This window comes from Macrobrachium rosenbergii, chromosome 36, assembly GCF_040412425.1.
Source record: "Macrobrachium rosenbergii isolate ZJJX-2024 chromosome 36, ASM4041242v1, whole genome shotgun sequence".
In the NCBI taxonomy this organism is placed as follows: Eukaryota; Metazoa; Arthropoda; class Malacostraca; order Decapoda; family Palaemonidae; genus Macrobrachium; species Macrobrachium rosenbergii.
This window is the reverse complement of record NC_089776.1, coordinates 12382918-12395417: the sequence shown is the minus strand read 5'-3', so window position 1 is coordinate 12395417 and position 12500 is coordinate 12382918. Positions and strand designations below refer to the sequence as shown.

General features: G+C 35.0%; 1 long non-coding RNA gene across 2 annotated transcripts in view; it reads right to left on the bottom strand.

Moving 5' to 3' along the window:
- LOC136856628 (uncharacterized) overlaps window positions 1–12500 on the bottom strand; it is a 409387-nt gene that overhangs the window by 152542 nt on the left and 244345 nt on the right. For both annotated transcript variants that reach the window (XR_010858436.1, XR_010858435.1), the window contains one exon: window positions 9906–10064. This is a non-coding gene — a long non-coding RNA (uncharacterized lncRNA). The remainder of the gene's footprint in view (window positions 1–9905; window positions 10065–12500) is intronic.

The window sequence follows — 12500 nt, the reverse complement described above, 5'->3', positions numbered from 1 at the left end:
ACGACCAAAACAAGCTTAGTTTCCAAACTACACCTTTCATCTTTAATTATTCCTCCCAAATATCAGCGAGTTCATGTGAAGAGAACAAGCTTTAAGGGCAGGAATCCCAAATACAAAATACATTTCGTACGCCAGTAGATAATACATCGTTTTTATAATGCTAATGAGACGACTGAACTAGGCATGAACGAAAGCTAATCGCATAGTTTACAGTCTTTCCGTTTGCCGGTAATTTCTGATGCACGGCGCACAAGAAAAACGTTACCCACGAAGCCGGTTGGATATGGTTCTCCAAGGGACCGATAGATGGCATCAGATTGCACATTTTACAACTTAAGTGATTTCATTTTGACAACAGAGGAAGAAGGCTTTACATTTATACATATTGCGAGTTCTTTAACCTGACTGTCTACAATAAATCTTGAATAAATGTAAGGAGCAAATATGCAAATTACTTTAAACCATAAGTCATTTATTCTTAATCTGAAAAGCATGTTGTTTATGTTGACAGAGTTTTTGGTCCTACGTGATACTGGCCTTTCTCGTCTGCGGTTCATATTGAGAGAAAACCGTTTGTTTTATCCAGCCCTCAATGAATTGAACATCCACTGAATGTTGAAATATATTTAGGAGAAGGTTTCATACAGAAGTCTCCACTTGCATATAAAACTGACGTCCAGAATATGTTATACTGAAACCTTTGGACGTGTAATAATGGTGTTTAGTAATGCTGGGATTCAAAAAGTGCTCATAAATATCTTTAATCATGGTATTCATACCTCTGTTACTACCAGAACATGGATACAATGTATACACCATATGACACTGGCGATGAACATAGGATTAATGGGAATCGACATAATTCCGTAATTACATTCGTTACTAAGACGACTTTTTATTTAAATAGATAGGTTGTAGCTTTCAGAGAGATAATTCCTGGCACATGAATTATACGGATTCTGTGATTTATAATCCGAAGAAATTGAGTTTAATCCGGTTTGAATACAGAATTCCTATTTCCTCAGAAATCTATTCGGCAGTAGGTCCCGAGTATACTCAGAGGTAAAGCTTCATTTCAAGTCACTATCTTTCCCTTTACTTGTGGGCAAGAATATCATTTCCCTTCAGAATCTGCCAGTTAAGATTACAGCCTCCTTGCTGTATTGCATGCGCTCTTGGTTATGGCGTAGTCTCATCTCTGATCCTGAGTGATTCCCTCTTTTAGCATCTGCGATGTATACTTATTTTCTCACTAAATGGCTTAGTGTTTTCCAAAGTAAATGCTTTGTGTTCTTGCCTTAGCCAAGCCGTAAATTACCTTGCTTCCTCTTGCATAAGAAAGCTACGCATGTTTCGCCTAGTTACCTTAAGGCTGTTCATATACAGGCTATGGTGTTTATCAAGAACTAGGCGACGTATTAAAGCCTTACTTTAACATTATACGAGTATATATACATACATACGTGTATACACACATATATGAATATATATATATACATATATATGCATATACTATATATTTATATATATTATGCATATGTACAGTTTATATACATAATATACTGTATATGTATATATATACATTATTCAATATAAATATATATACTAAATTTTATATATATGTGTGTGTATACGTATATATATATATATATATATATATATATATATATATATATATATATATATATATATATATATATATATACATATACATACACACAAACATACATAACCTAACGTTGGCATCAGACTCATCAAACCTGGAGAAGGGGAAGCGCAGTACGCGAGAGCTGCAACAGAAGCAATAGATATATACTACAGCGCGTCCTTCCTCTTTAATAGGGCGTTCTAGACTTTTTAACGGAAGCATTTCCAATCGCCTTATATCCCTGGCTGGAGGTTTTACAGAAACTGTAAACCTTTGAAGCAGCGAGTTTCTCTTTTTTTTTTTTTTTTGCGTTCTTTCTCTTACTTCCTTTCATACGTTCGTTTATCATTAAGGGGTTTTGCTGATGCTACGCCCGAACGCAGAGTCTGGAAATGCTGTACGCAAAAGCAAGCAAGGTTTATACGCCTTTCTTCGTCATTACGTCGACTTCAGTGCTGCGTAAGAGAATACCTTTATGAAGCGGAGTTGGAGATTCTTGTCGATGTACGCATGCGCACGGACACACACGCACACAAACACACTCATATACAGTATATATAAATATATGTATATATGTATGCATACATACACACATACGTAAAGAGAGAGAGAGAGAGAGAGAGAGAGAGAGGTTACAATTCTCTTTACAGGTATTATTCTACACTTAGGAATAATTTAAAGTCCTATTTTCCTTTTGCAAAAATATACGAGGAAATTTTATTAATTTAGTTTACTTGTAAAATGACAAGAAAGGTTATAAAACCCCAGTTCGTTATCTACTTTAAAAACATTTTAAAATAAGGATAAGTAAAACTGCAACCTAATTCTTTCATCAATAAAAATACAAGCCATTTGGAACGCCACTGTGAATAAGCTTCTTAAATTATTTGGTGAAGAAAATAAAATTTTGTCCGGATCCCGGTTTATTCAAAATAAGTAATATTCAATTATAATCAACTTGGGCGGAGAACTGTATAATTTACACGTCAAGCTAGTCATGTTTTATGATTGTTATTTGCTATTTCGTGTAGGTCTTGTCTAATTAAAATTCACATACTTTAATATCAAATGAAAATCCTGGTAAAATATTGAATACAAAGCGGGGTAAAACTTTTCTTTATGTCTTTGTAATACGTTGGCGGGTTTTAAATGCTAACAGGTGAAGTGTGGAATTGCGTATTTTTCGGACCAAGAACTTCAGGTCACTTTCATCGTTTAACACGAGACGACGTTACAAAAACGAATGTGATACTAAGTGTTTTGACAAATTATGATTAATTAATCACACAAACTATATATTTTATCGTCATTGTTAATGTATGCATGTAAAAAAACAAAAATGTTTAGATATTATGATCAATAGTTTATGAATTATATAGCTGTGTAGAGCCAAGATTTTTCCATTGTTTAATCAGGAGGAATAATGCAATGAAATTAAGAAAAATTATGTAATTTTTTTTTTGGGGGGGGCGCAAATTGTCTCAATATCCTCTTTTCTAGACTTTTCCATTGTTTAAACAGGAGGAATAGAATAGTGCCATGAAATTAAGAAAAATTATTTTATTTTATTTATTTTTTTTTTTGGGGGGGGTGGCAAATTGTCTCAATATCCTCTTTTCTTTTTCGCTTCACTTTGCCTGACTAGGACACCTTAACTTTCCCGAGCCATGACTATGGCTTTACCTCCCCGTCTTTGAAAAAAAATTTCATTAGCAATTTCCACATCACTTCCTGAACTTTCATGAAGATAAGAATTTCGAGGAAGCCAGAAAAAAAAACGAGTCGAATCTTTTGGCAAAGAGGAACCGATTACTCGTCCTCCTTGAAACTTTCGAGGGAAACTTTTTGATGAAATGGTCGCATAAAAAAGGCAGTTTTATCAGCATATTGGCCTGCTGTCCAGAAATGTCATCGTAAATTTGTACAGGATTCAGTTCGATTGCTTTTGGAAATGAATCGATCAGCGAAACACTGGCAGAACCTCCAACATTTGAAATCAATCCAATTATAAAGTTTTTGAAAACTTGTAATTTAATTGCCAAAATATAAATAAAAAATATAAGTAAAAACAAATCCTTCTGAGATGATGATTAACTCAGTGGTCTGGTAAAACTATTTTAATAATAATAATAATAATAATAATAATAATAATAATAATAATAATAATAATAATAATAATAAAAATCAACAAAATGGATGGATATATGTTGCCAAAACCGGTATCTTTCTTTTTGTCAAAATCTTTCCGAGCCGGTCATACAATGATATGACATATCTGTGAAAATCAGAATAATAATATCAATTATTCTTATCACTATATTACTGATAACCATCTGCTATTTTTGCAGTTCTCATTATTGATATGACAGTTGTTTCTCCGGCGTTAGAATATTGCTCCCTTCTTGAAAGTTTCTTTAATAAGGGTTTATCAGGTGTTTGAATATTGCTCCCTTCTTGAAAATTTCTTTAATAAGGGTTTCTCAGGTGTTAGAATATTGCTCCCTTCTTGAAAGTTTCTTTAATAAGGGGTTCTCAGGTATTAGAATATTGCTCCTTTATTGAAAGTTTCTTTAATAAGGGTTTCTCAGCTGTTAGAATATTGCTCCCTTCTTGAAAGTTTCCTTAATAATGGGTTCTCAGATGTTAGAATATTGCTCCCTTCTTGAAAGTGTCTTTATAACGGTTCCTCAGGCGTTAGAATACTGCTCCCTTCTTGAAAGTTTCTTTAATAAGGGTTTCTGTGTTAGAATATTGCTCCCTCATTGAAAGTTTCTTTAATAAGGGTTTCTCAGGTGACAGAATATTGCTCCCTTCTTGAAAGTTTCTTTAATAAGGGTTTCTCAGGTGTTAGAACATTGCTCCCTTATTGAACGTTTCTTTAATAGGGGTTTCTCATGTGTTAAAATATTGCTCCCTTCTTGAAAGTTTCTTTAATAAGGGGTTCTCAGGTGTTAGAATATTGCTCCTTTATTGAAAGTTTCTTTAATATGGGTTTCTCAGGTGTTAAAATATTGCTCCCTTATTGAAAGTTTATTTAATATGGGTTTCTCAGGTGTAGAATACCGTAGGGATGCAAAAGAATAAGGCTGTCTACGGATCAATATTGGTGACAGACAGCCACAGATCAGACAATTAAATCAAGTGTCACAGAAGATGAAAGATCACCCCTCCAGTGAGGCCGGAGACGACGAGCAGTTATGAAAGGTTATCATGAAAAAAAAGCAACGATAAAATAATAATAAAGAGGTGATTTTCTAGCTGACCTGCTTTCTCAATCGCCTCCCACGAGGCTTACAAATGTCCACCAGTATATGAGAGAGAGAGAGAGAAATCGCGCATTGAATGTAACCTTACCAACCTTTCGTTGTCATATGAACTCGTAATCTTTTGTAAACTTTGTGTCAGTACTCACTGAAAAAAAGGTAGATTGATCGAGTGAAAGAGATAGTTTTGCTTTTTTTAATCGCTGATTAATGGATTTATCTGACTTTCTCAGAGTTAAAAAATCTTTTTTTTTAATCGTTGATCCCTGAACTAAATATATACCACCGATGCACAGACCTGTGGTCTGACTTGAGATTGTGTGTGTATAATGTATATATATATTAACTATATAATATATATATATATATATATATATATATATATATATATATATATATATATATATATATATATATATATATCCGCCATGACAGTAATAGAGGAAACGACTGAACCATTACGAATCAAATTAGCATCATTTCGCCAGCGCTATCCGCAAACATCACTTAGTGTCAGACCCTAAATCTGGGGGTGGGCGGACGCTGTCCGCCCTAGCCGCACGCTTGAAATGAGCCAGAAATTCTAAGTGACATCGGACCGTATCAGAGACTCTCGTTATAATAATACGAATGTCACTCGGCCTCCCAATTATATTAGACACTCGTTCTTCAACCTCCGTGTTACCGCTCTCACTGACAACTGAGTCTATATTTGTTTGTGTGAAGGTGATTGATTGATTGGTGAAATTTAGGCTGTCAAATCAAGCACTGGGTGTTTGTAAGAAGGTAATTGGTTGATTGATTGAGTATGACATTTAAACTGTCGAATCAAACACTGGGGCACTCTCAGTTCCATTCACTGCTTCAGAAAGTGAAAAGGGGAGTTGGAGAGGTTGAACAGCAGAATAAAGAGACACAGGAAAGAATGGAGACGAAGTACAAGAATCTAAAGGTGGAACTGGGAAAGATCCCCCACATTTACACTGAGAAGTAATAACTAGAGAAGCTGGGGCCACTCTCGGCCATTCAGTGCTAAAGACAGTGAAAAGAGCGAGTTGGAGGGGTTGAACAGCAAAATAAAGAGATCCGGAAAATATAGGAGACTAAATACAAGGATCCAAAGTAAGCAGAGTAAATGGCTAAAAATTGGGTGCAGCTAATGACCGAAAGGACGCCAAAAACATGCTTTAGTAACGCCTACAGTGCGCCACGTGGGTGTGAAGGAAGTTGCTAGAATGGCGCCTTCAAGCGGGATCAGTGGCAATTTCCTACGCTTGAGTGCATTGTCTTCGTTTGCCTGACCTGTTAATTAACATTCGTCTGCGTTCTTAGCTAAGAATTGGCTTCACTGTGAACTCGGGATTTGTTCAGGGTCTTGCTCAATTAGTCGCTGTTTATTCTTACACCTTAATGCCAAACGTCGTCAGTTTCTACGTCACGCAACAGGTGGGAGTTGCGTTTCATGTGAGCTGGGGCAACTGTCCGGATACTTACGCACATACATACATTCATACATACAACATACGTACATGAATGACCGTGTCTATTTGCGCATCTCTGCATGAGTTAAAAGTGCCAGATGTGACTGTAAATAGATGGCTAGAAGTGTGTGTGTGTGTATTATATATATATATATATATATATATATATATATATATATATATATATATATATATATATATATATATATATATATATATATATATATATATATATATATATATATATATTAGTGTTGGATTACAGTGAAAAAAAGACATAATTATAATATATATTTTACATATATATATATATATATATATATATATATATATATATATATATATATATTTATATAATATATATACATATATATATGTATATACATTATATACACACACATATATATATGTGTGCTTGCTGTAAGTATACACTACATACAATGCCAATTTACAACTCGCCACAACAACAATTCTAAAAGCCCTTTGTCAGGCGAACGAAACAAGTGCAAATGGTTAGGATAATTTCGCTCTCGCAAAGTAATCCCGTGAATTTCACCAATTCCAACGGATCAGCTATTCTGGGCCATAAGACGTAGTAACTATCTCTACGTTAGAATCAGAGGTGGTCTTGTCTCTAGCAAATCAAAGGCCTTCTGTTTCCTCCCTTCTATTTATTCATTACCTTTTCTTTTAACCTGTCTCTCCTGGCTGATTTCTCTTTGGAAATCAGCCCAAGATTGAATGAGAAAGAGAAAGAAGTCGAATGGGAGAACTGACTTTAGATTCTCTACATACAAATCAACCGCCATTCCGTTGCATCCTTGAAAGGTCGTGAAAGCTGTAAATAAGTTATGATAGTAAAATTGGAACTTCAAAACTTCAAGCTATATGCAATGTATTACCACCCTAATACTATTCGCCTTGCATTTTAATACATTTTTATCTATTTATTAATTTATTAACTTATTTGTTCTTTTTTAGTAAGCGAAATCTCTTCTTTCTGTTTTTCCTTTTACCTCCTCTTACTTCTTCCTAATGAACACCGTATTCTTTGGAAGCTTGAATTTCCAGGCAATGGCCCCTGTAGGCTTGTTTCATATGAGTAGGGTTCATCTTCTGAATAATAATAATAATAATAATAATAATAATAATAATAATAATAATAATAATAATGCTAAGAAATTCACAGTCTCGTGGAAAACAATCTGTGCAATGAAAATCCACAATTATATAGTAATATATTTACTCTAATATATTTACTATATAATCGTGGATATTCATTACATAATAATAATAATAATAATAATAATAATAATAATAATAATAATAATAATAATCAATAGTAAGGAACTGCTCTGAATAGATAATTCAGCTATAAAATAGATCCACGTCTTGATTTGAAAAAAATTATCACTTTTATCTGGTACCTCGTCTTTTATCTCGTATGACTATATTTTTATTGTAAAGACGTGTAATTGAGCAGCTAAAAAGGCGGTATTTGATAATCTAGAAGCTACTCTTATTCAAATCCGGCAGCACTTGAAAAAATAATCGAAAAAATATAACATAATCATCACATACACACCAGTATACATTACTGTAAAGTAACAAATTCTTATTCTCTGTACTGATCGTTTCTTTGACACCTTTCCCTTGCTTGTTTTTAAAGACTTTTTGTCCTGAAACACCTGGAAATTAAGTAACTTAATAATGCCGTCCATTACCGCCTCTCGCGAAAGTAATTGAGAGCATCCACTTCTGGGTGCTAGACAGATTGGTTAAAAGCATGATGATGTACTTCCTAGGGCGCCCGCTATTACCGCTTAGCATATCATGGGTTTTAAACGCGAAATGGAGAGCTTGTCTCAAGTTCTTAGCCTAACAACAACGGTTACGCGAAGAAGAGGGAGTCGTGGAAAGACTGAATTCACCTGTTTACTGTTTACGTAAGTTCGTGGTATGAGGTCGATGGAAAGGCCATTAAACATCCTGTAAAAAAATCTCAACCTTGATTATAATTATTTGTTAGGTCAGTTCGTAGTATGAGGCTGGAGAAATGAAAAATGCTGTAAGAAATTCTAAAGCTTAATGATAATTCGTCACGTCAGTTCGAAGTATTGTAGGAGGTTGACGAAGAGGCTACGAAAAATGCTGTAAAAATCTAAACCTTGTTTTACAATTCCAATGAAACTGGCATTATCATATGGCATACGAATGACAATATCCAAAATCTGGTTATGAAAAATGATCCGTGCCGTGTAATGGACATATTAAAAAAGAATTACTTAATTATTTACCAAAATGTCTGTCGATTCACACCTACGGAGGTGCCATTTACGAATATTTTCAGAACAACGATATAAAACTCGATAGAAAATTAATAATACCGAGACAAATAGGAGGCTGAATTGTTTTGTGTTCGTTACCAACGAAGGTGACGATTTTCCTGAAATGAACAAACCCAACCTTAAATAAAAAGACGGAATTATTTTTGCTGAACAAAAACCGATATTTTCACGAGCTCTCGCCAGCACGTTGAACCTGACCCCGGTTCTTAGATTGGTTCATTAGCATAACCTGTTTTCTGTCCGTTTGAGGAAAACGCATCTGCCAAGTCTTGCGGTTATTGCTGTCCTACGGATTTTTCCTGGAGCAAGAGCCCGTGCCAACCGAAGTATAAAAGAAAATAAAGCAATACATCTTTTTTTAATATAGAAAGATGTATGGTCTTCATTACCTTCGCTTCGATTCTCTATCAACTTTGGCGAGATCATTGGGAAAAATTATAAATTCTAAAGTAAACGCCATATTTAGTGCATTCTCACTGAATGAATTTGTTTACACGAGGAGCTGTCTCCATATTATTATTATTATTATTATTATTTATTATTATTATTATTATTATTATTATTATTATTATTATTATTATTATTATTATTATTGTCCATGCAGTGGACACATTTTTTGGTGGAACAAGAACAAAGGGTCCATCAACTTGCTTAACAAAGTTTCTACTGAACTGTGGGTCTTAAAGGTACGAGAAAGCATAAATAAATAAATGAATAAACCGATGAATACATAATTAAAAACACAACAATTACGGATATACAAAACATGAAGAACATCAAAAACAGACAAAGAATTTTGAAGTAACTTAAAAAAAAAAAGTTAAAAAACCTCATCTCCGTCCTCACCCTTATCTTGTGACCCCTTTTGAAAATTCCCTCCTCTTCTTCTTCTAACTTCCTCACCTCACCTCCCCTTTCCTCCCACTCTCCTCTCACTTTATGAATGACCTCCTCCAGGATTTCTTTACTTTTTTTCCTCCATTCAGGATTTTTTTCCTTTAGAGGATTCAACCATCCCATCACTGCTTTCATCGACTCCAAGTTCTCTCTCTCTCTCTCTCTCTCTCTCTCTCTCGTAGCCTTGAATCTCCATCCATCCAATACCTTTGATCTCGTGATTACATCTTAATTAGCTCGCTGCCCTGAAGATAAGGTTGCTACCTACCTTTATCTCTTCTGCCCTGCTCCTCAGCTCATCTATTCGGTCTGGTGAGGACGAAATCCCGACAGCATTTCTTTATCAACACCTTCGTGGCAATTCAGGCCGATTCGGGTCTTGTAGGTCCGGAGATGTAGCGCGTCAGTGAAATGTCAGGATCTGCGTCTGCCAAAAAAAAAAAAAAAATAATAATCATTTCGAGGCTTTGGAGCTGGGATATGAGATTTAGAACAGAGGCCAAGCGCCGGGACCTATAAGGTCATTCAGCGCTGAAAGGTGATTTGAGAGTAAAGGAGGTTTTAAAGGTGTAATGGGAGGAAAACCTCGCAGTTGCCACTATGAAGTAATTGTTAGGAGAGGGTGGAAAGTAAGATGGAAGAAAGAGAATATGAATGGAGATATAGTAAAAGAAATGAAAGGGGTTTCAGGTAGGGGCCGAAGGGACTCTCCAAAGAACCTTAAGTAATGCTTACAGTGCACCGTGTGAACTTGGCCTCTGGTTCATAGATATATAGGAATTAGATACAACAAAGTGGCAATCAAAGAAGCAGTTCGTCCATATGGATTTATTAACGTTACTGAATAGCTTCCGGCTTCCGTTAGCCTTATTTATTTAACTGAAAAGAAAAAAAAAACATATCAATAACGCCAAGGATGAACAGATTTCGACGAAACTTGATAACATAATCATTTTCTGACCATCTCAAGAAGAGCAATGGTTTGAGGAATTTGATGTCCCTAAATTATTAAAGCATCCACATGGATTTCTTAAAAGTTACTGAATGGCTTCCGGCTTCGATTAGCCTTATTTATTTAACTGAAAAAATATATATATAAATAACGCCAAGGATGAACAGATTTCGACGAAACTTGATAGCATATTCATTTTCTGACCATCTCAAGACAAGTAATTTTCTTAACAGATTTCGACGAAACTTGATAACATATTCATTTTCTGACCATGTCAAGACGAGTAATTTTCTTAACAGATTTCGACGAAACTTGATAACATATTCATTTTCTGACCATCTCAAGACGAGTAATTTTTTGAACAGATTTCGACGAAACTTGATAATTTATTCATTTTCTGACCATCTCAAGACGAGTAATTTTTTTTTACATATTTCGACGAAATTTGATAACATTCATTTTCTGACCATCTCAAAACGAGTAATTTTTTTAACAGATTTCGACGAAACTTGATAACATTTTCATTTTTTGACCACCTCAAGACGAGTAATTTTTTGAACAGATTTCGACGAAACTTGATAATTTACTCATTTTCTGACCATCTCAAGACGAGTAATTTTTTTTAACAGATTTCGACGAAACTTGATAACATATTCATTTTCTGACCATCTCAAGACGAGTAATTTTTTTAACAGATTTCGATGAAACTTGATAACACATTCATTTTCTGACCATCTCAAGACGAGTAATTTTTTTAACAGATTTCGACGAAACTTCATAACATTTTCATATTCTGACCATCTCAAGACGAGTAATTTTTTGAACAGATTTCGACGAAACTTGATAACACATTCATTTTCTGACCATCTCAAGACGAGTAATTTTTTGAGGGATTTGAAGCAAAAGAAGTCACCCCACCCCACCCGCTGCTATCATAACGCATGGCGATTTTTTCCACTCTCAATATTTACACCTGGCTTGTGTTTGTGACGAAGGGTGGAGCGTGCCTTGCCAGAGGCGTGGTAATATCTTCAGAGTGCACTTGGGCTCACACTCTTCCTGATCGTGAGTGTATACAGATAATGGCGAGACTTTTAAGGCTACTGATGCTTCCTTGCTAAGGCAAAAGTGTCTATTAGGCAGCACTGATTGATTTCGTGCAAATTTCCATAGCTTCTAAATGATTCCAGATTAATATCCTTTCTAAAACTCGGACTGTAATAATCTATTCTTCCCTGTAATTTGTATTTGAGATAGTCCCTCAAAGTACTCCTCGTTTAAGCTGATCAATAATGTACTTTCTAGTTTCTGATTACAAGCAACTAGGACTGATTTCATTAACTTTACGTCAGGTGTTTTTTTTTTTTTACTCAAAATTAATTTACCGGTCAGCTTGTTGGTGGTGAGATAATGCATCGTAATTTCAGATTAATCAAACAGCAATTTGAGAGAGAGAGAGAGAGAGAGAGAGAGAGAGAGAGAGAGAGAGAGAGAGAGAGAGAGAGAGCTGGTGAAAAGCATGATAACGTAATTCTTAATTATTCCGTCAACATTCATATGTATTTATACAAGTCCTTCATTTCATTATGTCATAACTTATTCATTTTAAAACGCCAAGGTTTACAAACTGTTTAAACACAGCCTGCTTTTCCGGCCACACTTTAAATAGTGGTCTCCTTCCTGCCTCCTGATAATATAATGCTTTGGCGTTTCACCGTCAAGTCAAAACAAGGACCCCGAAATATGCCCACATTTTGTTGACATGTGATACGAGAGTTGGCAATTCGTGGTGCCTTGTCTTGTCCCGAAGTCTTTAGACCTGAGTACGTGAATTCGTTTTTGTTCTCAAAAGACTATATAAGACTTCTGTGTGTCTTCGCACGCTGCGAGAAACACGACACGACCGCGTCT